Raw genomic sequence first — 20,014 nt, 5'->3', positions numbered from 1 at the left:
CTGTGTTAGTCTGCTTGGGCTGCCATAACAGATTACCCTAGACTGGATGACTTCAACAGCAAACATTTGTTTCCCACAGTTCTGGGGGCTAGAAGTCCAAGATCAAGGTACCAGTTAATCCGGTTCCTGGTGAGAGCTTTCTTCCTGACTCGTGTGGATGTCCTCCTTCTCACTGTGTCCCCACATGTCAGAGACAGAGAGAATGAGAGAGACAGAGAGAGACAGAGGCAGAGAGAGAGAGCTTCTTATAAGGTCATGAATTCTATCAGATTAGGAGCCCATCCTTATGATCCTACTTAATTACAGCCTAAAAGCCGTATCTCTAAATTGGATGTTAGAGCTTCAATATACCAATTTTGGGGTGACACAGTTAATCCTATGGCACATTCTAATAGTTTATTTGAGTCAGAGTCCTCAGCATGGTCTGTAAAGCCCAGGATGTGTGGCCTGGGCCCTAGGCTGATTCTCTAACATTTCTGTCCATTCTATATAAGCAGCCTAAGCAGTGGCTGTTTCTTAAAATGCTAGATATAGTCTCCTCCTGGGGCCTTTACATGCAGTGCTTTCTCAGCCTGCTGACATACTACTTTCTGTGCTTGGCTTCCACTCTTCAGTCGTCTCTGCTCAAATGTTGCCGCTTTCAATCTTTAGGTACTTATTGTCTACTTTCATCAATACGTTGTAAATTCAGTGAGGAGACGCACTGTTTTGTTACTGTTTATTGTACAGTAAATACTAAATAAATGTTTGTTGAATGAATAAATGAATCTAGAACCAAGTCAAGAATGTAAAAAGCTTGTGAACCAATTCTATTTTAGTTACATGCCAAAGAGGAATGAGTGTCTAGACTTCTTCTCATTTGTTTATAAGTGAAAGTCCCTTGGACCTGAGAGCCACTCATGAAGAAGGGTATGCCCTTCTCTCTCTCTCTCTCTCTCTCTCTCTCTCTCTCTCTCTCGCCTTTCCAGCACACATTCATAGTACACATATCTAACGCCTTTTTAGATTTCTAATATAATCAGTGTCATGGGAGTCCACATTACTACTCACTCACATCTCCAGTTTGGAGTATGCTCTCCCAAAAGCTTTATGAAATGGCAGTATTAAAGGGGTCTCTCAAAGGGGGTGAACCCTTATAGTCTCATTTTGGGAAATCCAAAATTTATTATACCAAACAGATAAAACAAGAACAACGACAACAAAAAACAACTCAATAATCTTTGTTGTAAAAAGCACAATTTGACTCTGGCTACTTTGAAAACACAGTTTGCTGGAAACCTGTCAGCAAAGCTGAATCCACAAATGATCCCTCCTCACCTCTTTGCATGGTATCAACATTCCTGGTAACAGCAGGGAGCAAAAAGCACAATCAGGGTAGCCGGGTGGCACATTTATAGAAGCCCATGGCAATTTACATAAGCCACTGTTCCAGAGGAATGGCTCTATCTTCTCCCAGTCCTGTCATTCCTTCCTGTGCTGAGGTGGCCACCAGGAAGAACATGAGGCCGTGTACACAGGTGACACTATGCTATTTACGGTCTCCAAATGCAGTAACCACTCTTAACTTGCAAACTCAGCATACTTCCTTTTATTTACAATCTGTCACTTCTTGCTTCTCCATTCCTCAAAACAAACAAGCTTTCACAATTTCCTAGACCTCCATAATCATGAAATATAGGCAAGTCAACCCAAAATGCTGTTTATATCAGTTGCATGTGGCATTTCTTTTTATAATATATTTGGCATGATAAGGCAGTTATAAAAATGCATACTTGCAGTATCCTTTTTCAGTTTAACCAGCTTTGAATCCATTTGAATATAATTGAGACATCTAATTTATCTTACATCTGTCAGCCAGCTATGTAAACTCATTTATTTTCCTATTAGCCAAAGCAATTTCAATAGAGCATTTAAAATTATCCAAGTAACTTATGTCCATATGATCACCTCACATAATATTACCAGCTTTCTAACAAATGATGCTAACTTTTTAACTTACATGATGACATATAAGTTTCACTAAAAATTACCATCAATTTTTATATAAAATGTTTTCTTATGCATTCTATCTGATCTTATGAAGGATATTGCAGCATGCAAGGGAAGCAGAGAGACTGAACTTGGAAATGCCAGGAACCTAAAATGTCGCAGAATGTTATAAAAAGGAAGGAATGGCGTGGCCAGGAAGTCACCACATTGGTGACTTCAGTGTTAGTCCCAGCATATTTATCAACAGAACTTTTTTTCATTTACAAAAGTATCCCAGTTTGAATATTATATTATTGCTCTCATAATGACATCAAGAGATATCAAGCTATTGAACTATTCATTAACGGGGCCAATTCCCCAAGATGAAAGAGCTATATGGGGTTGGTGAGGTGATTCATAACATCTAACTGACTTGTTAAAATAAGCCTGAGTGTAACTTATGAATCTGCTCATTCTTTCTTCTGCATTTTCTTTTGGGGAGAAACACACAGAGGGTAGGAACCCTTGGAAACTGAAGTTGAAATTTTACCTGAGACTCACTGGGAAGAAATTTGTGTACACATCCTAGGATATGACTGATAAAATGTATGAACAGAGAAAGGTTTAAAACCACTGCAAACTAAGTACAAAATTGAATGCAGGAAATTCCATGACGCTGAAAAAATGCCCTGGAAAACTGAATGAATAAGACGTCTATAACTGACCTCTCTAGTGATCAAAACCTTAATCTAAAGAAAGTGTTTTTTCATCTATATGGACATAACATTGCTTCCATTGATGAAGTGATCCAAACCAAGGAAATATTTTCTGTTGAGCTCCCACACAAACGCAGGGAAAGGTAACAGAAGCCTGACCAGCTGCTGCTTCCCCCTCTTAGTTTAGCTTCAGGATGAGAACTACTGCTTCAGATCTGAGCCAGGAGACTTCAGTTATTATGTTTAGTTTCGCTATTGTTGTCATCATCCTGAAAGAAATGGTAATTTGCGTTCTGCAGATCCTTGAGAAAGAAATACTCATGTGTATTGCCTGACTTCACTGTGAACAACTCTCTAGGCAGAAGTGAGATAAAACTGAAACAAATTAGTTCGACAACAGGAAAATATGTACAATGGAAAGGATAATTATTTCTTTTTTTTCTTTCTAGTATTCCATTAGTTAGGATTGTTATCTTTTGTGTTAAATTTCAGATTTCTCTACCAAGGCAAGAGAGTGTTCTGCACATAAAATAGAAAAAAAATGGCTAGCATTAGAGCTTTCTTAATGTTTCGAATAGGTAAGTTTTGCTTTAATAAATATAAATCATTATTCTAACAATTTATCTGAGATGCTGTGATTGCCTTGATACTGGAAAACAAAAGCTTATTATATATATATATATGTATAATTATATATATATAATGTATGTATTAAAGTGTAAAATAATACAGGTGTGCAAATTATGGCAGCTTAGTATGTGAAAGATGTCTTTATTGAAGCATAGTTACCATACCGGTATACCATATAATGATTCAACAATTCTATACATTTCTTGGTGCTCATCGGGATAAGTGTACTCTTAATCCCCTTCACCTATTTCACCCATTCCCCCTCCACCTCATCTCTGGTAACCACCAGTTTGTTCTTTGTACATAAGAATCTGGTTTTTTGTTTGTTTGTCTCTCTCATTTTAACAATGTTATTCTATAAGTTTGTGATTTTTTTCAGGATGGGGGGCAAGCATGAAACTATTATACGATAAAGGCAGCAAAAATTTCAGAACAGCCAGGCCCGCCTGAAGAAAATAAGGGAAAGGGAGAGACAGGGAGAGAGAGAGATAAGCAGAGAGACAGAGATAGAGACAGAGAGAGAGACAAAGACTGAGAAGGAAAAGGCAAACCATTTGAAGTCAAGAATTTTGAAAAGTTAATAATAGTAGAAGTGGAAGGAAAGTGCAAGGATGGAATTAATCAAGGAAAAAAAAAAACAGAGAACACATTTGAAATGAATGTAGCAATAATATGTAAATCCAAATGTGATTTATTTCAAAAACAGTAAAATCTAAGCTAGTCAGGAAATGATAAGGGAGAAAGTATAGACACAAAAGATTAGACAGGAAATGGAAAAGAACCAAAGAAACAGAGGAAATTAAATGAATTAAACAATTTATCACTTTTTAGAATCAATTTGAAAGCTGAATATAATAAATGAGATACTGGGAAAATGCAAATCGCTAAAATCAACAGTTGAAGTGAAAGGAAACATAAACAGACCAATTTCAGGAGGGAAATTAACATGCTCAGAAAGAAAACAGCCTCCTCCTGACCACTGCATCTCTAATATCCTGCAAAAGGCCAAGAAGCAGAGGTTATTACTGGTGAATTTTATCGATACTCCAAGAAATTGATCATGCTGATGCTATTTAAACTTGACCAGAGTACCGAGAGCAAAGGAAAAGTTCAAAACTATTTTTAAAAGTCAAACATAGCCTTGATATCAAAACCAGACAAATCAGTTCAAAGAAAGAAAACTCATTTAAAAATATTGATTTATAAGTCTCAAATAAAATAGACTCCAGCAAAGAGCTAAATTAGGAAATACCATAGAAAACTAGTTTGTTTCCAGAATAAAAAAATAATGTTAAGAAATATATGTATATAACATAACATGAAACATATACTAGTATAAAAACGTATGCAACATAGCATAGAATTAGTATACAAACTATACATTTAATTAATATAAAAACATTTACAAAAGCTGGATTGATGGCCAAAAGACATATGATAAAATTTAAAATATATTTTTCATTAAAATCACTTACCTTTCAAGAAAATAGGATTTGTTTAGTGTAATCTTTAATAAAGGAACACTGAAAAACCGTTACATTCAGAAAACATAAGTGATTTGTATCACTAACACCACTATTACTTAAAATTATTTCAGAAGTACTAAATACACAAGAAAACTGTGCTTAAAATATGCATAAAACATCTTCTTTAAGGAAAAGATCCACTTATCCTTATTTATAGATGATGAGGGGTGCCTGGGTGGCTCAGTTGATTAAGCTTCTGACTCTTGATTTCGTTTCAGATCACAATCTCACAATTCCTCAGTTTGAGCCCCGCGTTGGGCTCCGCACTTAGAGTGTGGAGCCTGCTTGGGATTCTCTCTCTCTTTCTCTCTCTCTCCCCCCCCCCCCACCAAAATAAATAAATAAATAAGAGGTGATGAGATCATATAGCTCGTCATTCAAAATATTTAAATCTAAACTCTGTTAGAAACTCTGAATTCATCAGTGTAGGTACAAAAGTAATGTACCCAGCATTCATATTTACAAACAGCAACCTCTTAGATATTAGAGATTCCATTTACAGTAGTAAACACGTGCAAATTATAGAAATAAACATAAAATCCAAACCTAGAGGAAGAAACTTTAAATACCCATCAGTTTTTCATAACTGTGTAATTAACCACCTCAAAATTTAATGGCTTAAAACACAATAACATATTCACTCTGTTTCTGTTGGTCAGAAGTTTGGGCTGTGCTCAGTGGGAATGACTCCTCTCTATTCCATGTGGTGGTGTTGACCTTAACTGTGTCTTCCTTTGGCTCCTCTTCCTCTAGGAGGATAGGCTGGGTTTATTCACATGTGGCAACAGCCTTCCAGGTGAGAGTGTAAACCACAAGATTATTTTAGGTTTAAACTTGGAACTTGCAGGGATCCACTCAGAAGTTGAGAGTTGGTATAAAGATTATTTCAAGCTGAAAATATTTGAGATTTAACAGATGTAGAAAGAAGCTTTCTCAGAGCATCCCTGATCTGACCAAAAGCAGAAACTTGTGAGAAGTGAAGACTGACATAAATTCCCTTTTCAGGGCACCATCTACTCCCAGGAGAGAGGCCGAAAGTGAACCTACTAAAAATCCCTCTCTGGGCCCTGAAGAAGACCACTCATACCTGTATAGACAAATGTTATCACAAGCTTTCTTATTTCCCATTTGTTCTAAAGACCATTTTCTTTCTTTCCTTCCTTCCTTCCTTCCTTCCTTCCTTCCTTCCTAACATTTATTTATTTTTGAGAAACAGAGAGAGAGAGAGAACACAAGCTGGGGAGGAGCAGAGAGAGTGAGTGAGACCCAGAATCTGAAGCAGGCTCCAGGCTCTAAGCTGTCAGCACAGAGCCCAACACAGGGCTTGAATTCAGGAACCATGAGATCATGCCCTGAGCCCAAGTTGTACACTTAACCAACTGAGCCACCAGGAGCCCTGTATTTCTCTTTCTTTAAAAGACCTATTTGTACTTCCAACAGAAGCCATTTCTCTTCTTTCCTTTCCCCTACTAATGTAGGTTTATAAACCTTCACCTTTAACCATTTAACAAGCTAGCTACTTCTTTTGTTGGCTCCTGTGTGTGTGAATAACACATTTCCCCTGTTACTCTAGATTTTATCAGTTTAATTTGTAGATTCCAGGTACCAAACATAAGAGATAGAAGAAAAAAGTTTTTTTGTTTTTTTTGGGTTTTCCCCCCCCCCCCAACAGACTCAAGGTACAAGCCCAGCCTGGGAAAATAGATTCCATCCCTTTTGGGGAAGAGCTACAAAGCATTTGTGACCACTTTTAATTTACTTATATTTACAAAGGGAGTTAAATAAGACACCTAAATGCCTGGTTCTTAGTCAATGAGAGAAAATGTTGTAAGCCTTTCAGCTCTTTCAAAAGGCATCTATAAAATTAATGGGATTGATAAAATATTGGCTAATTATTTTGTTTCTTTGACACTTGATGCTAAACCTCATATGTGAAAATATGTAAGAGTTGGTATAAATAGTGACAAAAATAATTATGATAATGGTAAGTCATGATTAAAGCATAAAAAATTAATTAGTAGTAATGTTTCTACAAATATGAAAACATTACAAAAACACAGTAATAGAAACTTTTGATGTTGGCACGGAAATTAGCAAATAGGTAAATGAAATGGACTGAAGATTTCATAAAATATACTAAGCATATGACAAAGCCATCATTTAAAAACACTAAGAAAGCTATGAATTAGTCAATATACAGTTAATGGATAAACCAAGTAAAAATAAAATGCTAGATCTGTACATCTTTTACACCACACTCCCTTGCAGAAAAATAAAGCTAGAGGACAATAGAGAGAAATTTCTTTTAAAATCTTGGAGAAGAAAAGGTTTTCATAAATAAAAAAAGAATACAGAATTTATAAGATAAATTGTATTATGCAGAATTAAAAATGTACGTATAGGGGCGCCTGGGTGGCGCAGTCGGTTAAGCGTCCGACTTCAGCCAGGTCACGATCTCACGGTCCGTGAGTTCGAGCCCCGCGTCAGGCTCTGGGCTGATGGCTCAGACCCTGGAGCCTGTTTCCGATTCTGTGTCTCCCTCTCTCTCTGCCCCTCCCCCGTTCATGCTCTGTCTCTCTCTGTCCCCAAAAAAATAAATAAACGTTGAAAAAAAAATGTACGTATAGAGGGGTGCCTGGCTGGCTTAGTCGATGAAATGTGGGACTCTTGATCTTGGGATCAAATTCAAGCCCCACGTTGGGTGTAGAGATTACTTAAAAATAAAATCTTTTATTTATTGATTTTTAAATAAAATATTAAATCAAATCTGATAAATATCTAGAGAAAAATTATTACTCTATAAAAAATCTACCACAAATCCAATAGCAAATAGAATGGGCAAAGGATATGAGTAGGGAGTGCAGTGGTTAATTCTGTGTGTCAATTGGACTGGTCTCTGGGATGCTCAGACAGCTGGTAAGACATTTCTGGGTATATCTGTGAAGGTGATTCTAGAAGAGCTTAGCATCTTATTTAGTTGGCTGAATAAAGCAACCTGTCCTCACCAATGTGGATGAGCATCATCAATCTGTTAAGTGCAAAATGGAACCAAAAGGCAGACAGGGTGAATTCTCTCTTCTTGAACTGGGGCTTTCATTTTCTTCCAGAGTTCCTGGTTCTTCAGCCCTTGGACTCCAGGAATTGCTAGTTTGAAATACACAAATGATTATTACAACAAAACAAACTCTGTAAAGGTACTTTAATTAAGTGCCCAGAACTGAACCCAACATACTGTTACTGTGCTAAACTATTATAGAATAGAGAGTATTTTTCTGCTTTTATCGTAAATAACAATAGACCAAGAAAAATAAGTTAGCTGCTTGTTCCAAGAAATACTTGTTCCTATGAACCGACTGAACACTTAAACCACAACAATTTCCTTATTAAAGCTCGTTTTAAACACCCTTGTTCACTTCATTGTGTCCATTAATCCAAAATTATTAGGTCATACATTTTCCCTGCTTCATCTCAACCAGTTCCCCATTTTGCAAGACTTAGCTCAAAATCACCAACAAAGACTAAATCCAAATTTTTCCATTTTGAGACACTGTTGGTTAAGAGGGTGATTCTCTACTGCTCAACTCTGAGTAACAGATTTTATTGAGAGTCTTTTGGGGAGTTGACAGTTGACTACATCAATAAAGACAGTGCAAAAAAAAAAAAAAAGACATTGCAAGAGATAAGTCATTTAAGCAAATGTTAAAATGAAGTGTTCCTGGGTTGGCAGTTAGCCTTCTGTGGGCTGCGACCCATCTCATCACCTTTACCTAAATGATAACACGTTTCAGAACCACAGTCATTCAGTGTCACTTTTCTGTATATGGATATAGAAACTGATTTCTAAGGATGTTAATTGAATAGTCAACATTAAAACATGGAATTAAAGACATGGGGCTAGAATCGCTGTTTCCGAACTTTCAAACTTAAATGTTCTGTTAAAATAATGCTTATTGCTGGAGAACTCAGTCTTTTTTTATATAAAAAATAAGCCTCAAAATTATCCTATTAAATTTGAAATGTTGGCTGAGGCATTTTAAAAATGGTACTGTAAGTAATAATGTTACCGAAATGTGGTTCATTTATTTTAGGGGTATATGTAAAATTTTACAGTAGAGTTTCTCAAACTTACTTGACAGTAAGAATTTCTTAAAATTATTATTAAAACTTATGTATGTTTGGACCCTCCTCAGTCTATTGAACAAGCTTATAAGAAGGTGCCTGGAACTTGCTTTTTTATCAAGTTGTCAGATGTTTCTTGACTTAAGGCAAGTATGGGAAATGATGATGCATTTTAGGCCAGTGGCTCACAACCCTGTCTGTACTTTTTAGTAACCTGGGAAACAGTTTTAAAAACACTCACGGCTACCTATATCCTAGATCAATTAAATTTAAATTTTAGGGGGAAATGGGGTACCTGGGTGGTTCTGTCGATTAAGTATTTGACTCCATTTTGGCTCAGGTCATGATTTCAAGGTGCGGGTTCAAGCCCTACATGGGGCACTGCGCTGATGGTGCCGAGCCTGCTTGGGGTCCTCTCTTTCTTTATCTCTGCCCTTCCCCCACTTGTGTGCACACGCACTTTCTCTCAAATAAATAAACTTAAAAAAATTAAGAGAAGAGATGCAAGCATGTACATTTTTGTATCTTCCCGGGTTAAGCTAATGTGCACATAGGACAGAGACCTAGTGTATCAAGCCAATGAGAAAAACTTCTCATTTATGTGCATACAAATCTTAATAAAATGTAAATTCTGATTCAGTGGGTATGGGGTGGGTCTGAGATTTTGCAGTTCTAACAAGTTTCCAAGGGAGGCTGATGCTGCTGTTCAGCAGACCACATAATGAGTAGCAAGAAATTAGAACAGTGATTCTCTAAGCCTGATCCCCAGACCAGCAGCATCAGGCTCACCTGGGAACTTGGAAGAATACAAATTCTTGGGCTCCACCCTGCTTCTACTCAGTCAGAAACCCTGGGGCCCGGATCTTGGCTTCACAAGGCACCACCGTACCCCTCACAAAAATAGCAGATTCATAGTCATTTACTTTATACGCTGAGCTTCCAGCAATAATTTTGCTCAAGAGCAGTGATTAATAATTAAAAATACATATGTAGCTAAATAATTAAAAGCCCCACATTTACAGGAAAATTCTGATTATAGAATTAAACAGCTAAATTTTAAATTGTAGTTCAATTTTCTCTTGCTTATGGCAACTTGGTGAATCATGTAACCTTGAGCCTTCAATTTGTTAACTGAAAAAATGCTAAAATAACCTTCCTTAGCTACTTTACAGGTTAGCTGTGAGGAAACACGTTTTTACAGGTAGTGGAAATATACACCTGGTAATGACAAGTAGGTGCATAAAGAAATATATAATTAAACTTTTAAACTTGGTTCTGGCTGCACAGACTTTTCAATCTATTCAGAAACAAAAGTTCATTAACCAACACTAAAGAAAGCAAAGGAACAAAAGAAAGTATAGAAACATTTACAGAAGACCAATTGGGTGCTTTCTGTATCGTAATTTATTTTTCCAGCATCCTAATAAATTACAAGTGAGTAAATTGGGATTGCAAAGAAATTAAGTGAATTGCCTTTGAAGCTACATTAATGGGCTTTTGTATCAAAAGATCTAGGTTTGAGTAATGCCTGTCAGTAGCTATGTGACCATTGATTCAAACTCTGTTGTAGTGTGTCTTTAATGAAGTGGATATAATATCTGTCCTACAAAATACTTAGTATCTATAAATTTAATGTGAAATTGCTGTAAAAATTTCAAAGATTTTTAGTGATGTGAGGCATTGTCATGCAAAATAGCACAAAATAGCATGTAAGAAGCCTTATGATAAAGACTTTAATATTTTCATATTTGCCTAAATTTGCCTTAATTTCTCTGACTTATACATACATGTATCATTGGTAATGTTGAGTTGTAGAATATAAATTCATCTTCAATCTTCATTTCCATACATTTTAATTTCATAAGTTATTTCTTACAAATATTATTTATTCAGTAATCAGGAGAGGACTCTGAATATAATCATGTTGAAGTTTTCTGTCTGATTGCTGTGTCATTTTCATTTTATTGGGAGGGAATTCATCTACTAGGGTTGGTTTTACTGGTAGCTTCTATAGTTCAATTGTATTGATATATTCAGAATTTTGTTGTGCCGGTGTTTAGGGACAGGCTCTCTCTCTCCCCATCAGATCCTCACTCTTGGAGTTTTGCAGTTGCTTTCACACGACTTCGCAGGGCTCCCAGTTGAGAACAGCATCCTGCCTGTGGCTCAGTTCCTCCTCCACGGTGACTGCAGGATTGTTGCTGATTCAGTGGCTGAGCTGGCAGGGGTGTCTCTCTCCTGCTGCTTCCGAAGAAAGCGGATGTGTGTGAGCCATGTTGCCAGGCAGGGGTTGTCAGAAACATTTTTCAGCTCTCTTACTTTTACAAGTACAGGTCCTTTATCATGCCCTGCTTTTAACACAGTGATCCTGACTCTATTTCCTCACCTCTTGTGGAGAATGTTTATTCCTTATAACCCTAGATGAGTCAGATTCTCAGCTGCTTCTGCCTGCTTCTGTACCTGGAGCCTGGAGTGCTCATGGCTTTAGTTCTGCTTTGTGCTGTGTTTTCTGATTTTTAGAGACATTTATTTACTTAATTTTAGAGCATGGCCATATCTTTTTTTTTTTTTTAATTTGCCTTTTATCAATCATTATTCTATCTTTAGAGATGAGTAAAAGCCTCAAAATACAACTTTTAATGCCAGCTTATTAGGGAACACGGTGTCATTTTTATGAACTGATGCTAAGAGATATAAGGGTTAGAAGAGGGGAGAAGGTATCACGGAAAAGGTCTGCTAGCACCCACATAGGCAGAATCAGATCATTACATGAATTTCTGTATGTTGGCTCTGTGGGTACTGAAGCAATGCCTGCTCAGCCTCAGTGCTGAGGGGGCTGAGACAATCCTTTGTTCCTCTTTTACTGTTTTCCACGTCATTGCTTTTCCTCATGTGTTAGCCCTTGGGGAGGGGGTAGTGATCTTGTTTGGTCTTTATAGCACCTGTAAATTGGCCATTCTTCAGTTGAATGTCTCCCCAGCTGACTGTGACTAAATCGGATCAACCTTTGCAACTTGATGGACTTTCCTACACTCTGTCATCAAGAAGGCTGAAAAAAGAGGGACAGGAAAGTTGTCTATGTGTAGGCTTTTCCTAAGGACACATTCACTTGCCCCATGCCCTGACTGAAAAACTCACCTGTCCAGCACTAAGTTATAAAATACATTAAAAAACAACAAAAACAAAAAACAAACAAACATCAAATAGAAGTCCTGAGTAGAGTTTTTTGTCATCTTTTCAATTGATTGGGTTATATTAACTATATTAACTCTTGGGCATTAACTGAATAAAATTATTTCGTCATATTATTCCTGGTTTTATCTCAAAGGAGGTATAGGTCTCCTTATCATTGGAAACTTATCCTGAATAATGTCCCAAAATGACTCTATGAGAAAAATCATCATGTATATATATATATATATATATATATATACATACACACACACACACACACATATGTGTATATGTATATATATACACAGTAGTATGTATACACAGTATATATTTATAATATATATAATATATTAAACATATAAATATATAAATATATATGTTAATATAGTATATAATGCATATATTAAAATTTAACTGGTTTATTCTCAGAATCATTACTGAGCTTCTGAATTTATTTTTGAGAGAATGGGAAATATGTGTAGATTTAGAGGTTTTTATTGTATTATAAATTATCTGGAAGCATATAGAAGTCATTACAATATAGTTTATCTAAACATAAATAGAATATTTAGAGAAAATAAATATAATAATTATAATATGTTTTTTTCATTAGGGTGTACTTTTTGTTTTAACTGGCAATCTGGAAAAATAATTATCTATCAATTATGTAAGTAGTGGATTAATCAGTGTGTAGGTTAATAGTGATTTAAAATAGTAATCGTGTGGGATGTTTAAAAAAGGAACAGACTATTAAATTTAACTTTTTTTTTCCTTAATAATATTAGCAGAGGTCAGACCATCAATGAAGGAGAGGCTTTGCTTGCTTAACAAAGCAAGTTTTGGAACGCTTACTTTATTCTGCTCCTGGATTGGTTCCAGCAGTGAGAAATTCTTTGGAGAATGTATTCAATATGCATTGTGTTTCCAGGAAGGACAGAGTTGAACTGGTTCACTCCCACCCTGTTAAATTTGGGCTTCAATGCATGAACCCAGGAACTTGCATAAGACTGATCTCTGAAATAGCCTCTGATTGCAGAATGGAAGAAATGGGCCAAAGTGAAACCAATCTGTTCCCAAGAAATGAGCTAACATCTTGTTTCTCATGGTTCAGACATCCACTCTATGAAAGAATCTTATCTTGGAAGGGTCTTCAATCAAGAGGATATGGTGGAGGAGTTGGATACCCTCCAACAGAGAATTCCCTGAGCCCTCCATATGTGTTTATAAGGATATTTTGCAACATGAGAGCTGGCTGGGAGTAAAGACTGAAAAGATATAGATAAACCCTAAATTTTATGGTATAGTGATAAGAACATAAAACCTGAGCTCTCAAGTTCAAGTTTCTTTCTTAATACTTTCTCTTTTGGAATCTTGGGCAAGTTAGGCTTTAGTGCCTTAATCTGTGAAATGATTACAGGTATATAAGCCTCATACTGTAGCTAGTGATTATCAAGTCAGGGGACTCCACACAGTTAAGTAAAGAATATGAGGGTGGGAGATGAGATATGGATGCTGTTCCTCCCCCCTCCAATGAAGGACCTCTGGATTCATCATCTGTGTGGTTAAGATGTACCAGTGAGGTTTAATTTGAAGAAGGGTTGACTAAGAAAAGAAAACCAGGGGGGCGCCTGGGTGGCTCAGTTAGTTAAGCATTCGACTTCAGGTCAGGTCATGATTCAGCTCAGGTCAGTTCGAGCCCTGTGTCCTGCTCTGTGCTGACCGCTTGGAGCCTGGAACCTGCTTCAGATTCTGTGTCTCCCTCTCTCCCTCTCTCCCTCTCTACCCTTCCCCACTTGTGCTCTGTCTCTGTTGCTGTCTCTCTCAAAAATAAACATTAAAAAGATTTAAACAAACATAAAATGAAAACCAGGGATTATGAATGTAAAATATAAGGGACAGAATAATGGTTTTTCATTTCAGGTTTTCAATCCCAGAAAATTTAGGACTATGAGGCCATAACAGGGAGAGACAGGCCTAGCAGTATGGGGTTGTCATAATGGAAAGAAATCTCAGCAAAACTGTGTGGCTCTCAAAGAAAGGAGGAGAGAAACAAGAGTCAGGGCAGAGCTGAAAGTAGGTGTACAGAGGTAGTGTGGTATTTCTAAAGAGGGTGGAATTTGAAGTCAGAAAGTGAGTTTGAGTAATGTCTTGGGTAGCCTTTGGCTCAGAATTCACTTTAGGCTCAGAATTCTCATTGGGGAGCAGCCACTGTAGCCAGGCCTTTCTCTTTCATCTTCTCCCTCAGATTCTGCCCTGCATCCATGCTTTACTGTCTGCCATTTCTTTGAACCTAGAAAGCTCACCCATGTCTACTTCTTTGGGCACATGGGTCTGTTTTCCCAAAGTTTTCCCAAGGGGGCTTGGAGTTCCTTTTTATTATTTTTTTTTATTTATTTTTTTTTTAATTTTTTTTTCAACGTTTATTTATTTTTGGGACAGATAGAGACAAAGCATGAACGGGGGAGGGGCAGAGAGAGAGGGAGACACAGAATCGGAAACAGGCTCCAGGCTCTGAGCCATCAGCCCAGAGCCCGACGCGGGGCTCGAACTCACGGACCGCGAGATCGTGACCTGGCTGAAGTCGGACGCTTAACCGACTGCGCCACCCAGGCGCCCCTTGGAGTTCCTTTTTAATCTTCCTTTTTAATATCTTCCTTTTTAATATCTCCAGAATTTAGCAAAGTCACACATAGAATAACATTGGCACCCAAAAAGTGTCTTTTAATGCATAGAACAAGAAAGGAAGAACAGAAGAAAGGAGGAAGGAGGGAGTGAAATAAAGTGGTTTAGTGTTGATTCATCCCTACCCAGTCACACACGTATAAGACAAATTCCACTGGTAAGATCAAATCTGTGGCTAAGGAGCTGAGTGGTGAGTTAGGGATGTGGCAAGGCAATAATAAATTGATGATACGTCTCATTAACATAGGTTTTCAAATCAGTGAGCTAATAAGCTTGCAACCTAGGAAGGTGAGGATTGAGAGAAAAAGAGAAGGAATATAGGGAAGTGTGTGTTTTAAGGCTGTGAACCCCAGCTGTGCCCTCCAAAGTAGGCAGTATTCACTACCATTCTATATTGACTTTCCACATAATATCTGTGGTGATAAAGGTAAAAAAGATGAGCAAGTTAAACAGCAGAACAACCCAGGCATCAGGCAAGTCAATGCTTTAACTTTCTGCTAAAATAGCACTTAGCCAGGCAATTTACTTTTTGGACTCTTTGGCCTGCCATATGGGTAGCAAATTCCCCCACAGCCATTAACTCAAACCCAGTTGAAGTACTGGAGATGATCCAAGAAGTGTTTCCTTTCACCATCACTTGTCAAAGCTAAGATCCTACACCTATATAAAATTGTGCCGTGGTTTGACTCTGCAATTCAGAGATCTCACGAGGGCCTTAACAGGTTTTCCCACTGTAAATTTCACCACCCCACCAAGCTACTCCTAACTGTTCTGAGCCATATAAAAACTCCCTCTGTTAATATTCTTCATCTCATACTTAAATCAGTGGCACTTAGACTTTCTCTTAGTAAAATAACTATTTGTTGGTGTCAGAGTTGTTAATGCAGAATTTAATGTGGAGCATCAGAGTGATAGAATAGCTCCAGAAAAATGAGTTCAGATGGAATGGATTGGAGTTCTGTGTTGAGGCTGTACTGATGCTAGTTCCACAATAGCTGACTGGGAAAAGAAAACAATGAATAGAGGTCAGAAAATTGGGTTCTAGTTTTCGCATGAAAAAGCTGTGTGAACTTCATCAACTCAGCTCACCTATCTCACCTAATGTTTCTAATATACAAAATAAGGCAAGGGATGCCTTTCAGTCTTAAAATTATTCAGAGTGAAATAATTTATGATTCTTGTAATTTTAATCTTGATAAATTAAAAATGGTTTTCTGCATCAAAGATTGAAAGAAAAATGTCAACAAAAATTTTTGAGGAGCATGGATTCATGTAGCTTAATATTGCACAAAGAGCCTGTGTTATTCATTAGGGCATTGATTGGTTATTGACTTGATGTAAGAGAAAAAAGATCTATAATAAATGAAGAAATAATGTGAAAGCCACATCCTTAAAAGTTCAAACATATTCCCATATGTGTATGTCCTTTCTCTACTTTATTTAACACAATTTGAACAAAACATTTCATTGTTATGCCCCAACTACTCTGCTGGCTGAAGTAAATATTGGATTCCCCAGATATAAAAAGATTTTTCACCTTTCAAAGGGACTTTGTAAGGTTCCAGTGACCTGTTCCTTAGGCAAACAAAATGTCTTTTTCTGCACATAATTTTGACTTGAGAGAAGGTAAATTGAAATGACATTTTAAAATTTAAAATTAGTTTTAGTAAATCCAATATTGACAGTGTACTACTTGGGGGCACCTGACACTTGAAAGATCAGAGATCAGTTTTTCCTCAGAGAAATCCTGCTTTGTTTGTGTCAAGAATATTTATTTATTTATTTTGGAAACCTTGACTGTGAAACTGAACATCAGAAATAGCAAGTTGATAAAAATAATATGCTTATTTTTTTTTTACGTTTTCAAAGTACTTCCATATGACTAAATTTAATTATCATAATTTTTGTAGATTTTTAAAGTGACATATAGCATAAGGTTAAATATATAAATCTGGTGTGTGAATTTTTCTTAAATGTAAAAACATCTGTAAGTACCACCCAGATCAAAGTAAAGGACAATATTAGCAGATCAGAAACTTCCTTTGTGTCTTCTTCCAGCTAATTCCTACCCCATAGTTATACAGAGTCTTTTATAACATAAATTTTCTGTTTCTGAACTTCACATAAAGAATTATATAATATGTGCTATTCTTTTCATCTGGCTTCTTTATCTCAACTTTATTATTTCTATCAGATTTATTCATGTTGTTATATGTACCAGAATTTTTTCCAGAATTTCTGTATTTTATTATATCCTATGAATAAATATACCCAATTTATCAATTTTAACATTGATATGTGATTAGACTATTGCTATTTTATTATGAACAACACTGCTATCAACGCTCATGTACTTACATTTTGGAATTTATTTTCTGTATGTGGGATAAAATTGTGTGTACTCTATTTAGTAATAGTTACTGCCACAAGTTTTCCAGAGTAGTGGCTGCAATATTTATTTACATGCCCACTAGCAGTGTCAACACCAGTTTCTGTTAACATATTATCAGTGTTTTTCAAATTAACGTTTTCAGTTTGAATATGAGCATAGTGATATCCTGTTCTGTTCTTAATTTTAATCCCCCTAATGTAAGTTATATGAATATGTTTTTGTATTGTGTTCTATTAAACTTATCTCTTGAATTAAGTTCTATTAATGCAGAATTTTCAATTCTAAAATTTCCAGAATATGTTTCCAGTTTCCTGCTGAAAATATTTTTTATTTTTTCTTTTAATTTTTGTTTAAGGTTTTCATTTATTTGAGAGAGAGAGAGAGAGAGAGAGAACGAGCATGAGCGGGGGAGGGGCAGAGAGAGAGGGAGACGCAGAGTCTGAAGCAGGCTCCAGGGTCTAAGCTGTCAGTACAGAGACCCATGTGGGTCTCGAACTCGTGAACCATGAGATCATGACCTGAGCCAAAGTTGGACACTTAACTGACCTAGCCACCCAGGCACCCCAGAAAATCTTTTTCTATATTTTCTGAACATATATATGTTTTTAAATTTATTTATTTATTTATTTTTTTATTTTAGAAAGCGTGCACACATGAGCAGGGTAGGGGCAGAGGGAGAGAGACAGAGAGAGGGAGAGAGAGAGAGAAAGAAAGAGAAAGTGAGAAAGAGAAAGAATATTAAGCGGGCTCCATGCTTAATGTGTGGAGCCTGAGGTGGGGCTCGATTCCATGACCCTGGGATCATAACCTGAGTTGAAATCAAGAGTTGGATGGTTGACCAACTGAGCCACCGAGGCGCCCCTATATTTTCTAAACATATTAAGTATAGTTATTTTAAAATTCTTACCTGATATTTCCAGTATCTGGATCACTGTTCAGTATTTTTATATTATTTAATTTTACTCTTGATTTTTTGGTCATTTGATTCTTTTTCTTGGCATGCCTATGAATTTTCCATTAAAACTGGGATATTCTATGCTTTGGATGATGCTTTTTCCAGAGAAGGTTTAATTTTACTCTAGCATAGAGTACAAGTAAACTATCTTATTCCATTGGAGCCTTTGTTTCCAGTTTTACCAGGGCTGCTGTATTTCAGGTTGTTCTTATCTTCTGGTGTGATTCCCACTCATTCAATGTAGCTCTTTCAGTGTATCGCCTGAAACTACTCTTTCCTCCTTTCCACCCTTTCTTCACCTCCATGGCCAGTGCTGAATTTTAACTTCATTGTAGCAAGGCTGCCAAACTATCTTCTCAGCCCTTTACCTCATCAGATACCACTCTCCACTTGCTCTTTAGAGTCTCCGCTTACACACACAAAGTATAACAATTGGGCCATGCTCAAAGTGGGAATGACGTCTAAATTTCAGGCTCACTTCTTTTTGGTTATTCCTGCCTCTGGTCTTTTGCCCTTTATGTTTTTGTCACCCTAGGAACCCCAAACTCCAGATTCTGTGTCCCTTCCCCAGTTTGACTGCTCAACTGTTCAGGTTACTATGGGTTTCATTTTCCTAAAATGTGATTGGCAGGTTCTCTGAGGCAACAATGGAAGTGAGTGAAGGCTTTCCTGGGTTGTGCTTCTCTTCTCCTGCCTGCATGCCTTTATCTTCGAACAGCTGTTTGTGCATTTTATCCATCTTGTATAGTTTCTCTTAGTGGGGAGATTGACTTCTTACATGTCCCATTTTCATGGTTGCAAGTCAGAGAGCATTTTTTTAAGTAGAGTGATAAGCATTGTAGTACTGTTTTGAAAGATGGAAACAATAAAAAAAAATGAAGAAGTAAGCATTTCCTGTGCTTACAGAGCAAGGCTTTTGTGGACTGGGAATTAGGATTTTAGTCTCAGAAACTTGTGGTCCAAGTTTTTTTATTTGTGTGTGTGTCTTTTACTTTATACTCTTTAGATTTCAGATAAATTGAACTTCCATGGTTAGTTTTTATCAGATTATATTGAGAAGGAAAATTAACAAACCAACAATCCCAGTTTGTAACAAATACAATGTTCAGTGTATTCTTATTAATAGTAACTTAATTAAATAGTACATTCAAAGAATGGGAAGGCTTTTTCTTTAATTAGCAGCTACAGATGAAGTCCACAATTAGAAGGAGTATATAGAATACTATAAAAATAGGGGTGCCTGGGTGGCTCAGTCTGTTAAGTGTCCAACTTTTGATTTCAGCTCAGGTCATGATCTCTCGGTTTGTGAGTTTGAGGCCCGCATTGGGGGCTCTGCGCTGGCAGTGAAGAGCCTAATTGGGATTTCTCTCTCTCTCTCTCTCTCTCTCTCTCTCTCTCTGTCCCTCCTCCAGTCACATGTACATGCTCTATCTCTATCAAAATAAATAAACTTAAGAAAAGAAATAAAAATAATTCCTAACTTCTCTTTACATTAAATCTAATGATATAACCTTGTCCAGAAGTTATATGATGCTGATATTGACATTCATCATGAATGAGTGTATTCATATCATCCGAACCAATGGCTGACAAGTGGACCCTTTAAATGGAAAATGACATTCATTTTATGACATCTTACAAAGCTTATGGTGATTTTCATTTACTGTCTCAAGTATTTTATGGTAATACTATAAGGTAGTTCCATATGTTATAAAGATGAAAGAAAATGGATGCACAGATATAGTCACAGGAATTAACCTGGGGCAAAGAGGAATTTATGACAGTCAGAAATGAAACTCGTATTTTGTCTCAACCTTAGCCTCAGTCCCCTTTTGCTGTACTGGAAAACCTG

At 36.7% G+C, this 20,014-nt stretch overlaps 1 long non-coding RNA gene across 2 annotated transcripts in view; it reads right to left on the bottom strand.

Annotated features, from left to right (window-relative positions):
- The window catches only part of LOC123596736, a 34,595-nt gene extending 15,967 nt beyond the window's left edge, over positions 1-18,628 (bottom strand). Inside the window, exons 1-3 of one of the 2 annotated variants that reach the window (XR_006711838.1) lie at positions 18,115-18,628; positions 7,846-7,984; positions 4,790-4,837 (exon numbers count right to left, since the gene is read on the bottom strand). This is a non-coding gene — a long non-coding RNA (uncharacterized LOC123596736). Of the gene's footprint in view, positions 1-4,789; positions 4,838-7,845; positions 7,985-10,746; positions 12,004-18,114 lie in introns of those variants that run through there. The other variant, XR_006711839.1, reaches the window with a different exon arrangement.
- Between the last annotated feature and the right edge of the window lie 1,386 nt (positions 18,629-20,014).

This window comes from Leopardus geoffroyi, chromosome C1, assembly GCF_018350155.1.
Source record: "Leopardus geoffroyi isolate Oge1 chromosome C1, O.geoffroyi_Oge1_pat1.0, whole genome shotgun sequence".
In the NCBI taxonomy this organism is placed as follows: domain Eukaryota; kingdom Metazoa; phylum Chordata; class Mammalia; order Carnivora; family Felidae; genus Leopardus; species Leopardus geoffroyi.
The sequence above is the reverse complement of the archived record's forward strand: the minus strand, read 5'-3'. Positions and strand labels throughout refer to the sequence as shown.